Here is a 12,677-nt window from a genome sequence, read left to right as displayed (position 1 = left end):
ATACAAATGAAAAAATTACCAACATTATCTCAAAATTCAGTTTACAACAACTTGAAGGCCTATACTTGATTCAGGTGGTCTAGGACCTGGGATGCATTCCACCGTACACAGTTTTGATCAATCTGTTATTCTGTGAAACACAGTGAGGTCCAAAGTAAGTCCGAGATGGGTTCTGGCTTCTTTTGGCTCCTGGCTGAGCCAAGCAGTCTGATTGCTCACTTACCCATTTGTTATTTGTTCAACTGGTGGGAACTGAATGTCTTTAACAAGCAGTGTTCTAAACCCTATGGGTTTTGCAGTCAACAAAACAGACATTTATGGAGCTCTTTAAAAGCAGACAATAATATGTAGTGGTGGGGGTAGCTTAGCGGTTTAGTGCCTGCCTTCAGCCCAGAGTGTGATCCTGGAGTCCCAATATCGAGTCCCACATCAGGGTCCCTGCATGGAGCCTGCTTCTCCTCTACCTATGTCTCTGCCTCTCTCTCTCTCTCTCTCTCTCTCAATCTGTGTGTGTGTCTCATGAATAAATAAATAAAATCTTTAAAAAAAAATAATATGTAGTGGTAGCTCTGAGAAAAAAAATGAAGCAGAGCTGGGGACAGAAGGTTAAGGGGTGGGCTGACCAAGGGGAAATGGAGGAAAGAAAGAAGAAAACGATGCTCCTCATGCAGAGAAGGGTTTGGCCAGTTCATAACATGAAGGGTAGATGCAAAACACCAGGAAAGGAATTGGTTAAGTAGACAACTCTTGTCCAGAGTTTGTAGCTCCCCCCGTAGGAATGATCCCAGGTCCCCCAACCCCCACTCTAGACAAAGGCAGCAAGGTCCTGCTTTAAACTGACTGTTGGTCTTTGTTTCACTCTCTGAAATTCCCTGGGTCACCTTTCCTGATGTTTTTCCTTCTCAGATTTGTAACTCCAGGTTGGATGAAAAAATTGTGAGATCTATCTTAGAACTTAAGACAGAGGAGGAGGTCAAAGCACCTTCAAACTGATTACAACATAGTAAAGCATTTCCCAGTGTCCATTGATGTACACTGCTGGTGGGACTGGTTCTCTATTCCTGTACCAGGAGAAAAAGAAAGCTTGACTATGAGTTGCATAAAAGTCTGCTTTAACTCAAACATCACCTGTCGTTTAATTGCAAGTATTCACTTTTGGCTCACACAAAGTGTATGGGGAGGGGGAGTAGCATGGGAGGGGATAGTGCAGTTTAGGGAGAGCCTGAGAAAAGAGCCCTTTATAATTTTCTCTCAGGGAGGAAAAATATGTTTGGTAAACGTAAGGCAAAAAACTTCCCTGCATTTGTTTTGACAAATACCTTCTGTTAATGGCAAATGATCCTGGACTTTTATTTACAGTATAAATATAAAGTCTTCTTTAAAAAACAACAACTTTAATTTGTAAAGTGAGTATAAGTGACATGTTCTTGATTTGTTCTCTCAACCTCTTCTTTTCTTTCCAAGTTTGGATGTCTTAAAATTACACTTTCCAGATGCCCTTGCTGTTACGGTTCTGGATATGAATTATATTGTGCCAGTTAGATGCAGTTGCCTGGGTTTTGTAAGACAGAAATAAAGTGGAGTCTGTCTTGCTACAGTAGAGGCAATTAAAGTAAGCTCTGAAAGATTTGAGTACATGCAGGAGTCAGACTCAGGGTTCTGCTTTCCAGTCAACAGCCTCATGGGAGTGACACTTAGGGAGGCAGCAAGGGTGAAAACTGTGATGACCACATTTTTTTGACTTTGACATTGAAACCAAGATCCCTCTGGTGTCTCTGACTTCCATTCTTCTCATCATTCTATAAGCGCTTATTTCCCTGTATTAAATCACCTTCTGCTTGAAATAACTAGAGTGGTTTCACTTTCCTTCACTGAACCCTGATGATATAGCACATATGATAAAAATTGTGACAGTGGTAAATACTGGTCTTATGGAGCCATAACAGAAACACACATTTTCAGAATTTACATACAAAGAAGAAACAAGTGGATTTCAGAAATGTTACAACTGATGAGGGAAAGTAAAGCTGCATATGCTGCAGTTAATACTCATTGGTAGATGCTCTGTGACCTCAAATAATCTATCCAATTTATCTTATGAAATGTATTTCCAATTAACCTAATTGCTTTAGAGTTCTGTAGGTGACTCACTTTTCAATGGGCTGGGAAATGTCCATTTGGGAGACATTTTTGTGGAATATAGGAAAATAGTTTGTTTCTTTGATTACCTTCATCATGGAACAAAACCTACACACCTCTGAAGTTGCCCCCCATTTGGCTTGCCATTCCATTTCATAGCATTTGAGCCCAGGAAAAGCAGACACTGGGCTCATGGTTTCTTTAATAAACATGGAGAACAACTTTAAAAAACTATGGATCAACTATGGACATTTGGGGCTTCATACCAATACCTGGAGAGTCTGTAAGGAGAACAGAACCATGGCAGTAACTGCTGATCCTGTGATTTTTTTTTTTTCCTGTGAGCTCTTATATATCCAAGAAGTCTGTTAAGTTTCTCAGGGGAACTTGGGAAAGTCTAGCTGCCTCAGGAAGCCTGAAAAGAGAATAAGTAGAGCTTTTAGAAACATCTACAAAAATCTGCACTGTCAATACTGCAAGCAGAGGAGTCTTTTGAATACTGACCCTGCAAATCTTGCTTTAGAGTTGAGATGCCATAGGTTTTAGGGAGATTTCATAAATAAAAGTTGCCTTTCTGTCTGCAAGGCTCCCCTTTTCTTTCACTTTGGTAGTAGATCTTTGTTGTTTCTCCTGCCACCATCTTCTCTACCAACTTTTGCTAATCATTTCTAACTCTTCCTTTGGGAATCATTCCCCTGCTACTCTTAGCTCATGTTCACATGGGCTGACTGGCCTGGCTCCTGAAGACTTTTGATAGAACCATTTGGGAAAAGGGAACTCTTTCTGTTGGTATTAATAAACAGGAAGATATAAGCTCATAATTGTAGGTGGATCTCCATGTAAAGAGACCCAGCCTAAGAATGAAGCCAACATGAAGGAAAAATGAACAAATAAATGGAAAGACAGGAACAAAGATAGTGAGAGTTCTTTAAATGCCATATGAGCCCTAAATGTGGCCATATCTGAACTCAGAACTACCCTTCTAGACTTAATTACATGGGCCAGTGAATGTTCTTTAATTCTTAAATCACTTTCAACTGGGTTTCTGCCACAATCCAGCATGCTGATTAATGTTTTAATTGTTCTTTCTCAATACTAGTACAGTGCTCAGTACAGAGATGTACTTTTTCTTTCGGCTTTTTTTCTATAATTTTTTAGAATTCTTCTGACTCTCAGTTTCATCATATAATCATTCAGCAAATATTTGTTATGCACCAACCATATGCCAAGCATTGTTCCCAACAGTTTTAGGAAAATTAATAAGGCTTGCACTTGCCATTAAAAAGTTCAGAGTCATCTCAAGATGATAAGCTGTCATTTCTGTTTCACCAAAAATTCAGTTCTCAAAAAGAGAGAGAGAGAGGTTTAGCAATCAATTGCAAATGTTTGTAACTCTTACCAATAATTTTACTTCATTGCACGTGAATGGTTTGACTTAGTGGCAGAAGTCGCCTTTCCCCAAATTCCTTCATATTTTCAATGTAGTTGTGTCATTTTTTCCTTAAGAAAACTACTTAAGGGATCCCTGGGTGGCGCAGCGGTTTGGCGCCTGCCTTTGACCCAGGGCGCGATCCTGGAGACCGGGGATCGAGTCCCACATCGGGCTCCCGGTGCATGGAGCCTGCTTCTCCCTCTGCCTGTGTCTCTGCCTCTCTCTCTCTCTTTCTCTGTGACTATCATAAATAAATAAAAATAAAAAAAAATTACTTAGGCTTTCTGAGTCTCAGTTTTCTCATCTGTAAAATAAAGGGTGAAATGTAGTGGCTCATCTGATTTCTTTTCAAACTGAAATTTTGGCAATTAGCTAACTTATGTAAATCCCATTTTTTCCCTCGGGGAGCAAGGTCCTGCTCTGCCCTGAAGCAGCCTTCACCACACAAATCTCTCCCACCCTTCAAACCAAGGGAATCAAATGAGTTTCTCAGAAAACTTCCATTCTTATTGCATTCTTAATACCTATAATCCATTCTCTATGCAGCAGCCAAATTGATCTTTTCTCAACCATAGGTCAAATCAAACCACGTACCTCACAATCCCCACTTAAGATCCAGTGGAATGCTATCGCCTTGGAATAAAATTTAAATTCCTTATGTGGCCTTTGTCTTTCTTTTCCTCTCTCATCTGACCTGTTTTTCCTGCCCATTGCCCACTATACTCCAGCCACACTGTCCTGTTTGTTCCCACTTGAATCTGCCAGTCTTGTTTCCCTCTCACAGCCTTTGGTCTTGCAAATCTCTCTTCCTGGAACACTTTCTCCCAGATCAAGGCAATGTTCCCTTACTTCACTTAGGTCTTTGCATGCGTCACTCGTTCAGTGATTTCCTGACTCCTCCTACCATCCATCTAAAATAACATCCCATTCCATCTCTTCTATTGATTTATTTTCTCTCTAGCTCTTATCACTCCCTGGAATTATAGCAGATCATATTATGACTATACTATGTTATATAATTAACATTTAATTTAATATAATTTAATGTAAATTATATTAGCATAGAGAGGAGCAAATAGTAGAGACTCATTTGGTGTTTGTGGAATGAATGAGTAATTCTACTCTAATTCTCAATTAGCCATCTGTTTAGCTTTGAGGCATATATGACAATAAGTTGAGTTGGTTACCATATCCTGTTTTAAGCATCTTTTGCTCTAATGTATGGACAGTTTTTCTATCCAATCAAATTCTCAGAAACTTGAAGGTCCCACAAGCAGATATTGTGAATTCTCACATTATGTCATTATCTAATAGAATTGTAATAATATTCTCATAACAGGCTGGATATTTTATTTTTAAATAACAGGTTTTTTCACATTGTTAAAAGATTCAATTAGGACATGGCAGGATTAACTTCTAAAACAATCTATAATGGGTAGTAGATATAATTCAGTTCACCAGATGAAACTACAAAACAATGTTCAGAAATCGAGGTATAGACCTAGGGTTTAAGTCAAACTGAGGCACTCTACCAATGAGATTTTTCAACCATTTGATCATACCTATTCAATTAAACCATTAGAGCCTGGAGATGCAGCTCAGGCAAAAGACCACAGTCAGCTGGATAACGTGTACCTGGCTAATCTAGGAAGCAGTTCATGGACATCATCTGTCTTTATCTGTATTTGATCCAAATTAAAAGATCAGGGACAGAAACCTGGGTCATAGTCCTGGGGAACAGGATAAAATTTAGAAGATGAAAGGTCAAGAATCTTCCTGCTATCTATATTTACTAAAACGTAATAAGAATGCACAAAAATTTTTGTAACAGCACTGTTCCTAAAATGGTGAGACTCCCCATTGTTCATCAAAAGTAGAAATGATAAACAAATCATGTTATATTCATGCAGTGGATTACTATACAAAATGCAAAAATGAATTATTTATAACTACATGCTATAATATTAATATATCCTACAAGCATAATGTTGATAAGAAAAACCAATCACAAGTGTATATACTAAATGATTCTATATGTAAAGTTTAAAATTAAGCAGAATTAATCTACAGTGTGATCAGGATAGTGGCTGCCCTTGAAGGATTAGTAACTAGAAGGTACATGAAAGAGGCATGCTGGTAATGATCTAGTTCTGTTTTTGGGTCCTGGTTGCATGAAAATGTTAACTTTACCAAAATACATTTAGCTGAGCATTTTCATGTGCATGTTCCTGTATTTATTCTATATTTCAATAAAAGTTCACTAAAAATTTTTCATGTTTTAAGGAATTTTAAGCCAAGAAAATTAAGAAAGGCTCTTTTGCAAGTACTCACAGATTGATATGCCAACTTTCAAACCCATCAGAAGCATGTGTTGAAAAGAAGTTGAATCTTTAGCTGTATTTCACAAAAAGAACACATTTGAATCTGAAGATGTCACATATCCTGAGTTTTTCAAAAGAAAATGGCTTGGTTTTCAGAATCCCAAGTTATATATTTTCTAAAATTTCATATCTTCTCTCCTGACCATTCACCAAAACATATAAACAAACAAACAAATGTATATTTTTAGTATAAAATATATACATATAGTTAACTGAGAAGAGGAAGTGTGTTGGTGGATAAACATCTTTTTTTCTCTTCTAGCTCAGGTCATATAATGCGAAGAGTTTTGCATCATGAATATGGCTCCATAGCAGGTTAGGAAAAGGAGGTCAGCAAGTGGCTGTCAGAATGAAATGAGGTAATCACCAAAAAACAGATAATAGGGTAGTATCTGAGAAAGGTGGCAGTTCAGATATTTTTCTCCTAGCCACTGTATAGCCACCCTCTAAAGTTTATACATAGGCAACTAGTCTATAAATTTTGCTAGTTTGAGACTTCCGCCTGTAGTAATGGAAGACAAGGTAATTTGAATTAACCTCATTACTGAGGACAACTAAAAGAAGCTGGGGAAATGTATTTTTAAAAATTGACAATAGGGGTGCCTGGATGGCTCAGTCAGTTAAACATCCGATTCTTGATTTTGGCTCAGGTCATGATCTCAGGACCATGAAATAGAGCCCTGTGACATCCAGCTCTGTTTTCAGTGGGGGGTCTACAAGGGATTCTCTCAGGCAAAAGACCTCTTTCTGCCCCTCCCCTGCAAATGGGTGTGCACGCACACTTGTATTCATGCTCTCTCTCTCAAATAAATAAATCTTTTTAAAAAATTAACAATAAATGTTAAGTTGAAAGCATAAAAGAGTTAAATAAGATAGCAGGGAATTACCACCCAATACCAGGAGGAGTTGCAAATCCAGAGAGGTGAACCATTATCAGGTGCCACTTTTTGCCCATATGGAAGATTCATCTGAGACCACGTAAAGGTTTTTTGTCAATCTCACTGTATCAGGAAGACAAAACTTGGAATCAAAGTTCCCAAGATCTCATACATAGTTTAGCTTTGAATTATCTGGGTTGCCCAAATAATCTAAATCCCTAAATTGGATTAAAGGTGCTCTGAAACTGCTAGTGTTCCAGGCACATGACAGAAAGAGATGAAATTCCTTTCCAGAGGAAGATAACTTTCACAATTTTTTTTCATATATAATGTCTTATATAAAATGAAATTAGGTAAAAATAGAAGACATTTTAAAAGAAGTATCAAAAACTTCAGACAACAGAAAGAAAACCATGGGATCTCCGTTTTAAAGAATATAAGAAAAAAAAAGAAGAAAAAAAAAGAAGAAGAAAAAAAAAAAGAATATAAGAAACAAACAGACTTTCAAATAACGTTTTGCTTTATTGAAACCGGTAAAGATTACTATTGAAAATTTTTACAAAGAATTGTATAAATTTTTTTAAAAGAACAAATTGAATTGTTAAAGTGAAAGTTATAATAGCCAAAGGAAAAACTGGAGGATGATTGTAACAGTAGAACTGACAGAGCTGAAGAAAGAATTTGTGAGCTGGAAAACGGCTTAGGGAAAAGATAACCCAAATGAAGTACAGGGAGAGTAAAGTGATAAACCACACCCATTCACCAAGACATAGGCTTCTTTGTAGCAAAATGCTCCACATTGCCCCATTCTATACCCCATGTCCTTCTCTAGCATCATCACCACCAGAACCCTGAACCAGTATGCTATTACTCTTTTTCCCTCACTGATGCTACACTGTGTGGCAATTTTAATTTGATTTGACTAGTGTGAAAGGATTCAAAGATGACAAACCTGGTAGTGGCTATAGGCTTCATTCACCTACAGGTCATTTATTTTGGAGGTATTTATAGGGCATTTTAAAAATATTTTATTCATTTATTTTATTTGAGAGAAAGTAAGTGGGAGTGGGCTGGGGAGGGGCAGAGGGAGAGGTAGAAGAAGATGGAGAGAGAGAATCTCAAGCAGCCTCCACACTGAGCTTGGAGCCTGACTCCGACTCCAGGCTTGATCTGAGGACCCTGAGGACCCTAAGACAAAACCAAGAGTCAGACAGACGTTCAACCAACTGACCCACCCTGAAGCTCACACAGGACATTTTTTAAATGCTTGAATGTAAATATCTTTAGACTGGTAAAGATGAAAAAAAAAAAAAAACACTACTTCCTTCTACTACTTACTTCTGATACGAAATGTGTAGTTTTGTTCCACACAAAGCAATTCTTCAGTTCTCTGCAGACATTGACTAAGTGTCCTAAAATTTAAATCAGTTATGACACTAACTACCCAGAGTTAGCACAGACCCCAGAGGTTAAGGGCTCAGTTCCAAGACTGCTCTCTATTTCAGATACCAGTCAAAAGTCTCAGGTTTTTACTGTACTTCTGACCACCAGCTATAAATTACAGGTTCCCACAGCCTCTCTTCAGGTTTGATAATTTGCTAGTATGGTTCACAGAATTCAGGAAAGTGCTTCATTTACTATCACCCATTTATTATACAGGATACAACAAAAGAACAACAAAAAGGAAGAGATGCATAGGGTATGCAATGAGGGAAGAGAGCATGGAGCTTCCATGCCCTCTCTGGGCATGCTATCCCTAGCCAGCACCTCCATGTACTCAGCAACCAGGAACCTCTCCAAACCCCTTCAGTTAGGATTTTTATGGCAATTTCATTTAATAGACATGATTGATTAAGTCATTTGCCATTAGTGATTAACCCAACCTCCAGCCTTTCTCCCCACCCCAGATTATGGAGGATGGGACTGCAAGTTCCTCTGGCAACCAGGACCCATCCTCCTGGAGTCACTTCATTAGCATAAACTCAAGTATGATTAAATGGGCTTATTGCGAATAACAAAAGATGCTCTTCTCATGTCTATCACTAAGAAATGCCAGGAATTTCAGGAGCTCTGTGCCAAGAACCTGTGACAAAGACCAAATATGCATTTCTTATATTACAGTATCACAAATGAGCAAATGATCTCTTGTTGATCATGATCCCCCACTACTCTTTGCACACTATATTCATATTTTCTACCTAAATAAAAGACAGTTGAATTTTCTACCTTCGAATTAACTCTTAGGAATCCAAAAATACTGTCCTTCCGCTCTCGCCTCTGAAGGGCCAAGAAAGTCTCTTTTGGGGAGCAAAAAGTTACATGGAGGAATATAGATGTTTGTATGACTGTTGTCCCCGTCTTTCGATGTTTCCAAGTTACCAGTGTTAATTGGCTTATTGATATATGTGTGTGTACCTGAGTGTGTGTTTATGTGTACATGAGACAAAGTAAGAAACAGAGAGACATAGAGAGAAAGAGAAATAATGCTAATGACAGAATTACCCAGCCCAGAGCTCAACCCTACTAGAGAAATGATCAAATATAGTCCCAACACCCTACCCTTCCAACTAAAGCTAGCTTTGGAATAAAAAGCCAATGAGGTAGAACTCCAAACCATGTATGACTCCAGTACTCACCAGAAATCTTATGATACTCAGAAAACGTCAACTCTAAACATGAGCCAAGTTGGTGATGGACAAGAAAAAGAAAGAACTCCATGCTAGAAATCCAACCACATGTGAAATTAGCAACTACATTGAGGGTAGATCATCAGTGCTTCCCTCATAGACAGCTTCTGGATAGAAAAACAACAGTTCCTTCCTAAGATATTTAGCTCTTAGCTCTCAACTCTGACTGAAAACGTTCATGTGGAAGCCCAGACAACCTGGTCTGAGAAACTGAACCCCTAATCTCTATGGGGTCTGCTGGTTTAGAGTTATGGTTCTCTTAGCTCCAACAGTACTGCAGTATGGCCCGTATAAAACCACTCACTAACTCTAAGCCTTAGACTTCCCATCTGTAAAAAGGGTGCAAACGGTAATTTCAGTTCTAAAGGTTGATTTCAGTTCTAAAACCCCACTTTCTAAAATGCAACATTCTATTTCTTAACCTAGGTAATGGTTACTCAAGTATATGCTTTTAATGATTCTTTAAGCTGAAGGTACATGTTTTATACACCTTCTAAACAAGTAATGTTTGAAAATGTGTTGAGAAGGAAAAAAATCCTATCAGAGGAAGCAAGTCTAGTACCATTCTCGAATTTATAAAAGTAGGTGTGAAAATTGAATGTCGGAGGCAAAAAGCCAAGAGCAGATTGAAGCTTGTAAAACTCCTGAGGCTTCAAACCATTTCAGTGATAAGATAGAATCGAAGAAAGTGGAATGAATGGGAATTTGCAGGGCATGTAGGACTGTTATGAGCTCATAAAAGTCCCCACAATGGTCCTTGAGGAAATTGAAATCCAAGGGTTGTTACTTAATAGCTACATTTCCTCTCAGCCAAACGTGACCATGGACATACATACATTGAATAGCCTAGGAAACAATTTTCTTCCACTTTACAACAAGGAACATCTTAACACTCTTGAAATGACTTGGTTATAAAACTTTTTTCTTTATAGCATTTATTTCTTTTGCCAAGTCCTATGCTAAGCAGATAGGTCTGCTCTCAAGGAGCTTGCAGACTCAGAAGCCTCTATGTCATTTAGAATAAATTTCAAACTTCTTACTCCTCCCTGACCTTGTCTAAGAATACCTCTCTCCTGTCCCCCATTGCACTTCTGTCTTTGCTTCAGTAAGCTCCCACCTCAGGGCCTTTGCACTTGCTATACCCTCTACCAGACATTCTCTTACCCTATTGCTACCTGGCTAGTTCCTTACCATTCAGGTTTCAATTCAAATATCAGATACTTTCCTTAACCTTCCAATTAAAAACATAATGAAAAAAGTCCTTTCTCTCCCTTTCTTCAGTCATTCTCCATTGCATTTCTCAAAGTAATGGTCTTCCAAATACTCAATATTTGTAAGTATCTAAGCTTTTAAAAATTTATTCCTATTCTTTCTTTTCCCAATACAAAGAAAGTTCCATGAGAACAAGGTGTCTATCTGCCTTGTCCACCCCTGTGCCCCAGTGGCTAGATCAGGGCCTGGTACATAAAAGTTATATATTAAGTATTTTTTAAATGTTATGATTATTTACAAATAAATTAATAATATGAGATTTAAAAAAAGAGCTTTACAAAATGATTTTTAAGGTTCTATTTATTCTAAGATTTATATGTTCCTAAATGCTATCAAAGAGATAAAAGCCTCAGGAAATTGTAATGTAAAGAAATGTGAGATGAATCTTGAGTACATTTATGTCACCTGCATTGATTAGGGTGATAGGGGGATTCACAGAAGGTGCCATTAGTGGGATAGGGAAAGTTGCACATAATTCTTCAAGGAAGAGAATGAAAAAGGTATTCCAGGTCAAGTGAACAGCTTGAGCAAAGGCATGAAGAAAGAAAAATACTCAAAATGTTGCTAGAGCAGAAGATAAATGGAAAGGAAAAGTACTTTGAGCAATAGTCATGGAGGGCTTTCAACTTTATTCTGTATTCTGGAGGTGACAGGGATTAGGAAAGTGAGATGACCTCACTCATCTTATAGAACTATTAGTCTGACAGCAGTATGATGAATGGGTTTCTGTACTGAGCATCAACGAACACTTTGAAGTTGTGGCCAAAATTCTGTGCATGTGTGTGTGTGTGAATGTGATATTTAGACATTTTATTGGGGAGAGAGAATTCATAGCTTTCATCAAGACTCAACATAAAAGAAATAAAAAATAAGGCAATAAAATATAAACACTGATGTAGAGGGAAAGTAAGAAGTACACATCTTGAATATAAAGGGATGATCCAGCAGAAGAAATAATTACTTTTTTAAAAAAGTTTATCTCAATGAGCAGTATGAGCCCCCTTTATTTGAGTCTTCATATTTTGGGATGCGCTCAATTATGCATATTATTCACATTCAGGAAGACTAAACATTTCTAGAAGACAAGAGAAATTAAATTTTTTATTGATAATATAGGAATAGATTACTTTATATAAGACAGTATTTGCTTAAAGATAGGAAAGAGAGGCAAATTCAGGTCTTAACAAGCTAATATAAAAGATAAAAATAGAAAAGTATGAATCATACTCAAGTATGTTCTATGTGATTCTTGCCTCTCCCCTAGTCATCCATTCTGTAGTGAGTATTCCCCAAGCTAAGCAGTTCCTTCCATACCCTCCCCTCACCCACTGATGAAGGGTCAATTCTTTGGTCATTCTCAAACCAGTTCTCTGGTGATATAATTGGCAAAACTGCTTAAAGTGTAAAAAATATCAGTTAATCCATCTATCCTAAATTGTCATAATACTAGTATAGTGGGGAAGAAACAGCCCCAAAGTAGAGAACAATGGTATATTAGTGGTGAAGATGAGAGAGAAGAATTCAAAAGAGAAGGTGACCAACAGGAAAACTTGATGCAAATCAAGCCAATGGTCATCTCTCCATGGAGACCAACTGGGGAAACACTGAGGTCAAATAAGGACACTGGCAAGAGAAGGCAACAGGCAGTGGCGTCAGATGGCCTCGTCCTTGTAAAAGCTATGCACATCCCTTTGAAGAGGAGGAAGTTGGATTACAGGAATTGGCTCCAATTCAGTAGGAAGAAGTTGTAGGAGCCAAGAGGCTGAAAGATGTCTGCCATCTGGAGAAACTGGAGGAAGGAGAATTGGAAGCCATGCAGATAAGGGATGGGGAAACAAGAAAGATAGGCTATTTGGCAAGGATACTTGGGCAGGGTCAGATGCCCCCA

General features: G+C 38.0%; 1 long non-coding RNA gene across 10 annotated transcripts in view; it reads right to left on the bottom strand.

The window, feature by feature from the left end:
- LOC140618094 (uncharacterized) overlaps positions 1 to 12,677 on the bottom strand; it is a 130,060-nt gene that overhangs the window by 60,896 nt on the left and 56,487 nt on the right. For all 10 annotated transcript variants that reach the window (XR_012018269.1, XR_012018275.1, XR_012018270.1 and 7 more), the window contains exon 3: positions 2,412 to 2,554. This is a non-coding gene — a long non-coding RNA (uncharacterized lncRNA). The remainder of the gene's footprint in view (positions 1 to 2,411; positions 2,555 to 12,677) is intronic.

The sequence above is a fragment of the Canis lupus genome, chromosome 26, assembly GCF_048164855.1.
Source record: "Canis lupus baileyi chromosome 26, mCanLup2.hap1, whole genome shotgun sequence".
Classification (NCBI taxonomy): domain Eukaryota; kingdom Metazoa; phylum Chordata; class Mammalia; order Carnivora; family Canidae; genus Canis; species Canis lupus.
This window is presented reverse-complemented; position numbering and strand designations above follow the sequence as displayed.